The sequence below is a fragment of the Cebus imitator genome, unplaced genomic scaffold (genome assembly GCF_001604975.1).
Source record: "Cebus imitator isolate Cc_AM_T3 unplaced genomic scaffold, Cebus_imitator-1.0 Scaffold721, whole genome shotgun sequence".
In the NCBI taxonomy this organism is placed as follows: domain Eukaryota; kingdom Metazoa; phylum Chordata; class Mammalia; order Primates; family Cebidae; genus Cebus; species Cebus imitator.
In genome coordinates this window covers 361,527-370,011 of record NW_016108036.1, presented here as the reverse complement: position 1 = coordinate 370,011, position 8,485 = coordinate 361,527, and the positions used below count along the sequence as shown (strand labels likewise).

Here is an 8,485-nt window from a genome sequence, read left to right as displayed (position 1 = left end):
GTTTCACCATGTTGACCAGGATGGTCTCGATCTCTTGACCTCGTGATCCACCCGCCTCGGCCTCCCAAAGTGCTGGGATTACAGGCTTGAGCCACCGCGCCCGGCCTTTTTGCTTCAGTCTTAGTAGCTGAGACTACAGGCACATGCCACTGTGTCTGGCTAGATTTTAAAAGCATTTTGTAGAGACAGGGCCTTGATCTGTTGCCCAGGCTGGTCTCAAACTCCTGACCTCAAGTGACTCTTATGCCCAACTTATCAAAGTGCTTTGATTACAAGTATGAGCCACCATGCCTGGTCAATGTCTTCTGTTTTCTATTTACTTAGTTATTTTTGGCATTAATATAATACCTCCTAGTTTAACATTTTAATTTCTTTAAAGATTTTTTTAGTACAATTTTCAGGTTTCTTTTTAGTGCTTATTATAGGGCTTATAATGTACAATTAACGTATAAGAATCCATCTGAGGGCCGCTCGGAGGAACCTCTTGCTTCCCTGTCACCAGGTCCCCGAGGAGGAAGGGGAGGGACGAGGCGCGGCTTTTCCTGTGCCACCTGCCTGGTTTGACCTGCGCGGCCTGCGGCCGGGCCTGGCTCTGCCTGCAGCCTGGTGGGAGCTGGACCGGAGCGCTTTGGGGCTACAAGCCAAGCAAGAGCCTGCGGGAAAGGGAGGCGGGAGCGCCTCGGACCGTCGGAAGGGCCCTGCGTTGGGGCCAGGATCCCAGAAAGCGAGACCCTGGCGCTGAGTGAGAAAGACGCTAAGAAAATTTGGTTCTACCAGATGTGAAGGAAAAAGCATTTAAGGCCAAGCTGACCAGTTCTGGACATTTAAAGGACTTTTCCGCTTTTCAAATTTAAGCAAAGAGGCTTTTAAAAAACCGTGGCCGATGTGGACTCAGATACTTTGCTGGAACGGCTACAGAGGGGACAGGGAGATGAAAGGGACATGCACCTAATAGCCCTTGAACGTGCGTGCTGCTTTTGATGTCTGACAACGTGGATCGTTGTTTTGAAACATGCCCTCCTCGAACTTTCTTACCAGCCCTCCGTAAAATTTTTCTTGATGAAAGTGCTCCAATGTATTAGAAGTGACAGCCCATGCCATAACATACAACCTGGATGTGTCTGCGGAAATTACCCGAAGGATTGTGGGGGTAGATGGAGCTATAAAAGCACTTTGTAATCGGTTAGTTGTAGTTGAAGTTAACAACAGGACTAGCAGAGACTTAGCTGAACAATGTGTAAAGGTATTAGAACTCGTGCGTCAGGAGCGGTCTTTGAGGCTGGTGGTTTGAATCGTGTGCTTACCTTCATTCGTGACAGTGGACATCTAGTTCATAAAGACATCCTGCACTCTGCCATGGCTGTGGTATCAAGACTCTGTGAAAAATGGAGACTCAAGAGTCTTCTTTAGAAATTTGTGTGGAATCTCTGTCTAGTTTATTAAAACATGAAGATGATCCGTTTTCAGATGGAGCTCTGCGATGCTTTGCATCGCTGGCTGACCGATTTACCCGTCGTGGTGTTGGCCCAGCTCCATTAGCCAAGCATGGATTCACTGAGGAGCTGTTATCTCCAATGGCTGCTGCTGGAGGTACTGTATCAGGACCATCATCAGCGTGCAAACCAGGTCACAGCACCACAGGAGCTCCTTCCACAACTGCAGATTCCAAATTGAGAAATCAGGTGTCAACAATTGTTAAGTCTGCTCTCAACACTTTGCAGAGGCTCTCCGGTAGTAACACATGATCTCCCGAGGTCAGAGCTTCCAGATTCAATCGAAAGTGCATTGCAGGGTGATGAAAGATACTCTCTTGGTGCTGCTATTTGAAGGACGAAAAGCTTTGCCAAAGTCTAGTGCTGGATCTACAGGCAGAATCCCAGGACCCCGGGGATTAGATAGTTCTGGGAAGCGCTCACATTGGCAGCTTATAGATTGTATTGGAAGTAAAGATACTGATGCACTTGCAGATGCAACTGACACAGGACGTCAGAAAATGTTTTTTTTTTTTTTTTTTTGAGATGGAGTTTCGCTCATGTTACCCAGGCTGGAGTGCAATGGCGCTATCTCGGCTCACCGCAACCTCCGCCTCCTGGGTTCAGGCAATTCTCCTGCCTCAGCCTCCTGAGTAGCTGGGATTACAGGCACACACCACCATGCCCAGCTAATTTTTTGTATTTTTAGTAGAGACGGGGTTTCACCGTGTTGACCTGGATGGTCTAGATCTCTTGACCTCGTGATCCACCCGCCTCGGCCTCCCAAAGTGCTGGGATTACAGGCGTGAGCCACCGCGCCCGGCAGAAAATGTTTTTTTTAATATAAAAAGAAAGTTGTGAGATAAGAACATATTCAGTTTCTAGTTTTTGGACAGTGCTCTTAGAAATTGTGCCAGATAACAAAGTGGCACCTCTTCAATATTCTCCACTCTCCTTGTGTATAATTATACAATTATCAGCTTGGTTCATGGTGAAACCTGAATAAATGCTTGTTGACTGAGTAAAACTTCAAAAAAAAAAAAAATCCATTTGAGATGTATGCTACCTTAATTTCAGTTGGATCTAGAAACATCACTCTTACACGATTCTAATCCTTTTGCCTTTTTTGATACTATATATGCATACTATGTCTTTCTATGTTACTGACCAAACAGTAAATTATGTTATTACTTTCTATAATTTTGTCTTTTAAAAAAGAGAACAAGTATAGATTCACAGACTTTCCTATATTAACCTTCTTATTTACTATTCTGGGTTTTCCTTGTTTCTTCTTCAAGGTATTATCTTTATTTCTTTTTTACTCAGGTATCTGATACAATTTACTTACTCCAGTTAAGCTTTTCTCTCATTTTCCTCCATTGTGGAGCTATCGTCAAACACATTGCATTTCTATTTGTTAAACACTCAACATTACAATTGTTTGCATGTTGTTTTACACAGCTGACTTCTAATAAGAAAGGAAAGAAATATGCAATTATACTATCTTGTATACTTACCTACATATTTACCAATATTCTTTGTTTGTTCCTCTTGATTCAAGTTACCGTTGTGTGTCACTTTCTTTCACTCTTAAGAATATTTCTTAGTATTTCTTATAAAGCAGGTCTGCTATCAATGGCTTTTCTCAGTTTACTTTTTCGAGGGAAGAGGTGTTCATTTCACTGTCATGTTTGAAAGATAATATAAATAGTGTAACCAGACATAAGACTTAGTTGACAGTTTTTTAATTTTTAAAATTTAATTTAATTTTCATTTTTACTCAGCATGCTGAATAAATAAGTCATTCCCATGTTAACTGTTATTAACTAATAAGAACAACAATCAAGCAAAAAGTAAAGATGGGTTGGGACATTTCAACTTACAGTACTAATTTCTTATTAGGAACTGGATTGTATTTATAGGGACTAAAAGAGATAATTATATTTCCCCTCCAGTAATGATGCTTCTGTTTTGATATGTTGGTTTATTTTGTATGTGTGTACTTCTTTTTTTAACTAAAGTAAAACTTCCATACAGCTCAGTGCATAAAATGCACCAATTTGAATTGTGCAGTTTAATACATTTGATGTATTAATCCATGTAATCATCATTCTGATACATTTGTGGAATAGATCCAGTACCATAGAAAACTCTTTTATGTGCTCCTTCCTGGTTAATACTTTCCCCCCAATGTATTTGTTAGAAAATATATTCAGTTAAAATTAACCTGCTTAAAGATCAATGACAGGATGGTAAGAAAACAGTAGGCTCAAAAAACACCCACATCCTCCACAAAAGCAGGGGTGAATGCTCATAGTTGTTTCTCCATGTATCGCAGAATGCTGCAATCATGCAGCCTTGGGTTGGGACACTTTTGAGTCAAAGAGCTTTAGACAAAAGCAGGCACAGTGCAATTGTTGGAATTCACTTGGGGTGGCTGGCAAAATATTAAAGAAATATTAGGGAAAGTTATAGATTGGTCTCAATCATTTTGGAAGGCTGAAAGGTTTTATTGGGGCAGGTTGAAGGCAGTCAGTCCATTAAGTTAGGGAGAAGATAGGGACAATAAGAGGCTTTCCCGGTTTAAGTCTGTTTACCCCACATCCCTTTGCCTCTACTCTAACTGCTTACTCATGCAAACTTTGTGCTGCATGGTCCTCTCAGGGGGAGATCGAAGGGGAATTACTCAATAATAGCGTTTACTCTGGGCCCTGAACCTAAAGCTTTTATCATTTGTAAAATCGCTCTTTTACCTTGTTAATTATCCACAAGTGTGCTGTCTTATAACCTCTGTTTTAAAATCTTTTACTGAATAAAAGTGTGGGTGTACAGGGAGTCTTGGTCAATTGGCTGCATGTCGCCCTTGGAAAGCAGCTGATGACCATTCCCAGCCCACCTGAATCACTGTAATGGTGTGAGAGTCCATTCATTCATCCATCTTTGAGTCAGGGTCTGCAGGCCAGAGCTCCACAGATGGTGGCTCATGCAATATTAAAAATACAGTTAGCTAAGTTTTACTATATATCCATATGTATAAGTAAAGAGACAAGTCATGCAGGAATGACCTCATATTCTTGGTGTTCAAACAGTCATTACATTAATGGTTTTGGAAAACAATGAAGATACTATCTATATGGTTTTCACTGAGATGTATGGCACAGGATACTAATATCTACATGAAAGCAGTGTTACCTCAGGTTACATGTCATTAGTTGGGAGAGAGGTTATTTTCTATACTCCAGAATGTTTTGCATTTGGTTCCCTTTTACTCCACTTTTTATAAATGGTTAGGTAAATATATTAAATGTATAGATAAAATACAACTTGGATAGCTAATACACCTAGTAATAGAATCATAAACTCCAAACATTCTGAATTTCAGAGAAAATTGAGAATTTAACAAGATGAATGTTTTATATGTGTATTGAAATCTAAAATGAAAAAGTTAACAGGATGGGGAGAATTTATTTTATTCATAGAGGTATGCAAGAGCACTAGGGAAAGCTCAGTGACCAACAAGCTCAATAGAAGACAAGATTATGTGAAGTGATAAATCTTAGGTAAAATCAAAAGAAGTATATCTAAAAGGAAAGAGTGGATTTTTTTTCCCTCCACTCCTGGCCCAGTTCTTTGAAATAATATTTATGTGATTGTTTCAAATTATCTTAACTTTCTCTGTTTTCCTCTGCAATCGTGCACATACATAAATGCCTATTTTTAAGAGTCCAGAGGAGAACAAACAGGAAGTTGAATTTGTTGAAACCATAACTTAAGTATTCTTTCCAGGAACTAAAGCTACTTAGCCAGAATCAGAAAAAGTGCTGCTGGGAATAAGTTTGTTAACTTAAATTGTTCCAACAGCTGTCATATCAGGAAGATGTTACACTTGATTTACTGGCTCCAGCAGGGAGAACTGATACAAATTCTTGAAAGAACCATCCATATACCCCAGTTAATCTTGATTATGTTGTGAGATTTTCTGTAGTGTTCAAAGAGAAATTATTATTGTTGAAAAAGCTATGGTTAATTGAATTTAAGCTTAGGTTAAGAAAACGGATTTAGGCCATTTTGTGAAGAGACGAAGACTGAGGGGTTGTGTCTGCGTTGCCGACCGCGAGCAGCAGTCGGCTTCTGCACGTAGAACCCGGGAGCAGGAGGCTCAGAATCGAATCTCTTCTCCCTCCTCTCTCCTGTTTTCGGCTTTGTGAGAAACCTTATCATCAAACACAATGGCCAGCAACGTTACCAACAAGATAGATCCTCGCTCCATGAACTCCCGTGTGTTCATTGGGAATCTAAACACTCTCGTGGTCAAGAAATCTGATGTGGAGGCAATCTTTTCGAAGTATGGCAAAATTGTGGGCTGCTCTGTTCATAAGGGCTTTGACTTCGTTCAATATGGTAATGAGAGCAATGCCCGGGCTGCTGCAGCAGGAGAGGATGGCAGAATGATTGCTGGCCAGGTTTTAGATAGTAACCTGGCTGCAGAGCCAAAAGTGGACCGAGGAAAAGCAGGTGTGAAACGGTCTGCAGCGGAGATGTATGGCTCCTCTTTTGACTTGGACTCTGACTTTCAACGGGATTATTATGACAGGATGTACAGTACCCAGCACGTGTACCTCCTCCTCCTCCTATTGCTCGGGCTGTAGTGCCCTGGAAACGTCAGCGTGTATCAGGAAACACCTCACCAAGGGGCAAAAGTGGCTTCACTTCTAAGACTGGACAGCAGGGATCCTCCAAGTCCGGAAAGTTGAAAGGAGATGACCTTCAGGCCATTAAGAAGGAACTGACCCAGATAAAACAAAAAGTGGATTATCTCCTGGAAAACCTGGAAAAAATTGAAAAGGAACAGAGGAAACAAGCAGTAGAGATGAAGAATGATAAGTCAGAAGAGGAGCAGAGCAGCAGCTCCGTGAAGAAAGATGAGACTAATGTGAAGATGGAGTTTGAGGGGCGTGCAGATGACTCTGCTGAGGAGGGGGACCTACTGGGTGATGATGATAATGAAGATCGGGGGGATGACCAGCTGGAGTTGATCAAGGATGATGAAAAAGAGGCTGAGGAAGGAGAGGATGACAGAGACAGCGCCAATGGCGAGGATGACTCTTAAGCACATAGTGGGGTTTAGAAATCTTATCCCATTATTTCTTTACCTAGGCGCTTGTCTAAGATCAAATTTTTCACCAGATCCTCTCCCCTAGTGTCTTCAGCGCATGCTCACTGTTCTCCCCATCCTTGTCCTTCCCATGTTCATTAATTCATATTTCTCTGCGCCTAGTCCCATTTTCACTTCCTTTGACGCTCCTAGTACTTTTTGTTAAGTCTTACCCTGTAATTTTTGCTTTTAATTTTGATACCTCTTTATGACTTAACAATAAAAAGGATGTATGGTTTTTATCAACTGTCTCCAAAATAATCTCTTGTTATGCAGGGAGTACAGTTCTTTTCATTCATACATATGTTCAGTAGTTGCTTCCCTAACTGCAAAGGCAATCTCATTTAGTTGAGTAGCTCCTGAAAGCAGCTTTGAGTTAGAAGTATGTGTGTCACACCCCAACATTAGTGTGCTGTGTGGGGCAGTTCAACACAAATGTAACGATGTATTTTTGTGAATGAGAGTTGGCATGTCAAATGCATCCTCTAGAAAAATAGTGTTGTAGTCTTAAGATTTGTTTTCTAAAGTTGATACTGTGGGCTATTTTTGTGAACAGCCTGATGTTTGGGACCCTTTTTCTTCAAAATAAACAAGTCCTTATTAAACCAGGAATTTGGAGAAAAATAAAAAAAAAAAAAAGAAAACTGATTTAAAAAAATAAGTTCCACTTTCCAAAGTTGTTATTCTATTGCTAAATCTGCTTTTCAGAGAAAACGTTTCTGTTTTATTGGCTATAAAACTACTGTTTTGAAAAATATTGACTGTAGCTATGAATTAATATAAGTATCTAACAAAATCACCCCATGAATAAATCAAATATTTATTTATTCACTTGAAGTATATGGAAGGAGAATGACATAAAGATCAATTAGCAAGGTTGATAAATCAGCAAGAAACAAGCTTCTCAGGCCTACATTTCATCATTGAATTACTGAAACTCAGAGTTGTGGATTACATCATCTCAATAGTGAGTGTTAAGATAGATTTTCTACAAGCATGAGGGTATTTCTCTGGGAACAATTCTGTTTGTACATCATCCTGGATATATTCAAGGGACCATTATTCTTGGAGTTATACGACATAACTCGATGTTCTCATAATCAAATGTGAATGCAATTCTCATACTTTATCTGAGTCCTCTCAAATTAACAACTTTATCCAAATATATTCTCAAAATTAGAGTCTCTGAGCCTGAACAGAAGTTAGGCTCCCAGAAATGGCAGGAAGCTGTGTTAATAAGCAGTTAGAATAACCAGGGCTTATCTTTTGTGTGTCCTTTGATAAATTTAAACAAATTATATTCTTCTCCAAAATAGGTTTGATTCACAAACTTAAATTTTCACCTATACTTTAATGAAATGTTTATTTTTAAAAGATTTTTAAAGTCTGAAATAGACTCCTAAAACAGTGTCTGACATGTAGTAAGTCCTCAGAAAATAATTCATAGATACTGAACGATGAGTAGGATATTAAAATGTGGTAATTCCTGTGGTTTACTTTTATCTGAGGGCATAAACATCAAGAACAATTCTATAGGTGCTAGACCTCATATATAGGACATGCTAACAAACTTGCAAAAGTGTTTTTTCAAATTTTAGTCTATCATCTGCTTTCAGAGCAAATTGAGAATTTATAAGTGTTTAGAAATTAGGAAGTGAGAATTTTTTTATGATGGGACTTGCCAGTGTAGTTCACATTTCCCGTCAATAAGCAGAAGAACTTCTCTTTTATCTTAAGCCAAGTTCGGATTCTAACATATACTGGCAAGTGTCCTCTGGGAGTTGGAAGTTGCAGAGTTGAACACTTTCAGTGTGTGAGGTTGTTAGAACTACACACAACCACAGAGTAAAAGTGGATG

The 8,485-nt window shown here is 39.7% G+C and overlaps 2 pseudogenes across 1 annotated transcript; both read left to right on the top strand.

Annotated features, from left to right (window-relative positions):
- The first annotated feature begins 873 nt into the window (after positions 1-873).
- On the top strand, positions 874-5,680 carry LOC108296518 (annotated as a pseudogene).
- Positions 5,646-7,251, top strand: LOC108296523 (annotated as a pseudogene). The gene has a single exon (XR_001821899.2). The product of XR_001821899.2 is annotated as a heterogeneous nuclear ribonucleoproteins C1/C2-like (transcript).
- The last annotated feature ends 1,234 nt before the right edge of the window (positions 7,252-8,485 follow it).